Source organism: Helianthus annuus, chromosome 10, assembly GCF_002127325.2.
Source record: "Helianthus annuus cultivar XRQ/B chromosome 10, HanXRQr2.0-SUNRISE, whole genome shotgun sequence".
In the NCBI taxonomy this organism is placed as follows: Eukaryota; Viridiplantae; Streptophyta; class Magnoliopsida; order Asterales; family Asteraceae; genus Helianthus; species Helianthus annuus.
The window spans coordinates 83,209,357-83,213,612 of NC_035442.2; positions in this window are offsets into that span (position 1 = coordinate 83,209,357).

Sequence of the window (4,256 nt, forward strand, 5' to 3'; positions counted from 1 at the left end):
CTGTTATTATACGAGAACTCCACCAAAGGGAGATGCTTTTCCCAGCCGTTGCCGAAATCGATGACGCATGCCCGAAGCATGTCTTCAAGTGTTTGGATCGTACGCTCAGACTGCCCATCCGTCTGAGGGTGATATGCTGTGCTCATGTCTAACCGTGAGCCGAAAGATTTGTGCATTGCTTGCCAAAGCTCTGATGTGAATCGTGCATCGCGATCCGAAATGATGGACGTGGGCACCCCGTGCCTCGAGACAACTTCTTTAAGATATACGTCTGCGAGAGTGGAGAACTTATCCGTTTCCTTAATCGGCAGGAAGTGTGCAGACTTGGTGAGTCGATCAACTATGACCCATATTGTATCGTTCCCACGCTGGGATCTAGGTAAACCCGTAACGAAATCCATGGAAATTTCTTCCCATTTCCATTGCGGTATCTTAGGCTGTTGAAGTAGGCCAGCTGGTTTCTGATATTCGACCTTGACTCTCGCACAAGTCAAGCACTTTCCAACGTACGTAGCGATGTGGGCCTTCATACTAGGCCACCAATAAGTAGTGCTGATATCGTGGTACATTTTATCCGACCCTGGATGTACCGAATAGCGAGACTTGTGAGCTTCGTCCATCACAAGTTCGCGTAGACCGCCGTAAAGTGGGACCCAAATCCGGCCCGTTACGTAGTAGGCGCCGTCTGCCTTCTGTTCCATTTGCTGTCGTGAGCCGCGTAAGGCTTCAGCCTTGACGTTTTCGGGCTTCAGTGCTTCTGTCTGAGCATTTCGTATCTGTGCAGGAAGGCTAGACTGGATCGTAAGCTGTAGCGCTCGCACGCGCTTCGGTAAGGTGTCCTTTCGACTAAGGGCGTCAGCCACAACATTGGCTTTGCCTGGATGATACTTGATAGCGCATTCGTAGTCATTAAGTAACTCGACCCATCGTCGTTGACGCATGTTCAAATCCTTCTGCTTAAGAATATGCTCGAGACTCCTGTGATCGGTGTAAATCGTGCACCTGGTACCGTACAGGTAGTGTCGCCATATCTTAAGCGCAAAAACAACAGCTCCCAGCTCTAAATCGTGCGTCGTGTAGTTCCGTTCGTGAACCTTGAGTTGACGAGAGGCGTAAGCGATAACCTTGTCGCGCTGCATTAACACACACCCCAATCCCCGAATGGATGCATCACAATATACTACAAAATCTTCTGTGCCCTCTGGCAGTGAAAGAATAGGTGCGCTGCAAAGCCTATCCTTTAAGTGCTGAAAAGCAGTCTCCTGGGGCTCTCCCCAGCGATAGGTAACACCCTTCTGTGTCAGTAACGTAAGCGGCTGAGCAATCTTCGAGAAATCCTTGATAAACCGTCTGTAGTAACCTGCCAGACCCAAGAATTGGCGTATTTCCGTCGGTGTACGCGGTGCAGGCCAGTTTCTGATCGAGTCTACCTTGGATGGATCGACATGGATCCCATCCTTGTTTACCACGTGGCCTAAGAAGTGGACTTCACGAAGCCAGAAGTCGCATTTAGAAAGCTTGGCGTACAGCTGTTCCTTCCGAAGGAGTTCCAATATCAGGCGAAGATGCTGCTCGTGTTCCTCCCGACTCTTGGAGTAAATCAGGATGTCGTCGATGAAAACAATGACGAACTTGTCGAGATAGGGTTTGCACACCCTGTTCATAAGATCCATAAATACAGCAGGCGCGTTCGTTAATCCAAACGGCATGACCAGAAACTCGTAGTGACCGTAACGAGTTCTGAAAGCTGTCTTGGAGACGTCCTCATCCCGGACTCTCAGCTGATGATAACCAGACCTCAAGTCTATCTTCGAGTAGTAACACGACCCTTGCAACTGGTCGAATAAGTCGTCGATGCGCGGAAGAGGATAACGGTTCTTCACCGTTACCTTGTTGAGTTCACGGTAGTCGATACACATCCTGAACGTACCGTCTTTCTTTTTCACGAAAAGTACTGGAGCTCCCCAAGGCGAAGAGCTTGGACGAATAAAGCCCTTTTCCAAGAGCTCTTGCAGCTGCTTTGACAGCTCCTCCAATTCCGATGGAGCTAGACGATATGGTGCGCGAGCTATGGGTGCTGCTCCTGGAGCGAGCTCGATTTGAAATTCGACCTGACGATGAGGCGGTAAGCCAGGTAAGTCTTCAGGAAACACCTGAGGGTAATCACGTACAATTGGAATATCCTCCAATTTCTTTTCCTTTGCTGATGCGTCTGTAACGAGTGCCAGAATGGCAGTGTGCCCCTTACGTAAACACTTCTGAGCCTTCAAGAAAGAGATGATGCCAACCACAGCACCACTCTTGTCGCCTTGAACTTCAAGAGGTTCTTGACCCGAACGAGGAATACGAATAATTTTCTCGCTGCATAAAATTTCTGCCTGGTGTTGGGACAACCAATCCATCCCAATCACGACGTCGAAGCTACCCAAAACTATGGGAATGAGATCAATAGAGAAGGCTTGACCAGCTAGGATAAGATTACAACCCTGAACTACGTGCGTGGCTTCTAGACTTTTACCGTTAGCTAACTCTACTACATGTTTGGTGGGTAAAAGTGTTGGTGCACGTTTTAGCAGTTGACACATTTTCACAGACATATAGCTTGTATCCGCACCCGAATCAAATAAGATAGTAACGTAAATATTGTCTAGGAGAAACTTACCCATGACAACGTTGGGATCGTTCACTGCGTCGCCTCGACCTAGCACAAAAGCGCGACCACGAGCTTCATTGCCGTTGTTGTTGTTGTTTCCACCGTTGTTGTTCCCGTTGCCCTGGTTATTGTTGTTGCGATTCTGGTTCAACTGAGGGCAATCGCGTTTGAAGTGGCCTTCAGCCCCACACTGGAAACACCCCCGGTTTCCACGCTGTGGCTGCTGCTGCTGCTGCTGGTTCTGTGGAGCTGGTTGCTGAGGCTGCTGATTCTGATTCGCGGGTCGTGGACTCCTACAGTCTTTGGCCTCGTGACCCATCTTAAGACACCTTTGACAACGACCCTTGTTACATGGGCCGTGGTGATGCCTGTTGCAGTTGTGGCACCTGGGTTGACTACCCTGATATCTCCTCTGTCTGTGACAACTAGAGGATTGCTGACTGGGACTCTGATAGTGATCGATCTTCTGCTGCTGAGCTTGTGGCTGGACAGATGCTGAACCTTTGCTGGAATCCCCATCCCATTTTCTTTTACTGTCACCAGATGTAGCAGGAGTAACTGAGGTGGTGACGTTAGCAGTAGCATTAACACGCTTGGGCAGTTTATTCTGATCCACTGCCTGATCAGTGATACGGTGAGCAAGGCGCTGGATTTCCTGGATGTTTTCGAGGTTAGCCGACGTCACGTGGCTCTGAATTTCTGGCGCCAATCCCTTGAGATACAACTCAATGCGCTTGTATGGAGGGTCCACCATAGTTGGACACAAAACGGCCAGCTCATTAGACCGTTTAGTATACGCCTCTATTTCCGATCCAACCATTTTCAAGTTATACAGCTCGTCTTCCAGCTTGTGAATATCTTCCCGCGTGCAGTACTCACGCTTGATAAGTTCCTTGAAATCGTTCCATGGGGTGGCGTTAGCAGCTGCCAACCCTAAGATTTGGACTTGGGCGTTCCACCAAGTCAGTGCTATCCCTTCCAAAGTACCAGTAGCAAACTTGACCTTGCGAGCCTCAGGGCACTCGCACATTTCGAATACCGATTCCAACTTTTCAAACCAGTGGAGGAGTCCCACTGCCCCCTCTGTGCCGCTGAAAGAGTTTGGACGACAGTCCATGAAATTCTTGAAAGTGCAGACAGGCTGCTGCGCGTGTTGACCTATTGTGTACGAGTAGGGCAAAGTTTAAATACAAAAGCTAGTTTAGGAGTGTAGGATCTAAAGATCCTAGCGTAAGTTATAACTACAGGTTATCCTACCTGCTTGAGCAGCCGCAAATGCCGCTGTGACTTGGGCTTGAACGAGAGCCTCTAGCTGGGCTTGTGTCATGTTGATTCTTCCAGACATGATCTTCATAGTAATAAGTAGCATACGTAAGAATGGTTCGCGAGTAGGGCGATGACAGAAAAGCGTAGGCATATAGGTGTTCTCATGTAATCAAAGTATGTGTATCTAAGCGTAATGCGAGCAAAGTTCTAAGCAGTTCCAACAAGCAGACAATAAACATAAACCTTATTACCTAGGATGTCGAGTCTTGCACGTGGAGCGAAGCGTCGTTGTGGATCGTTGAGAGCACTGTACTGGTTATAGTCCGGTTTTAATAAA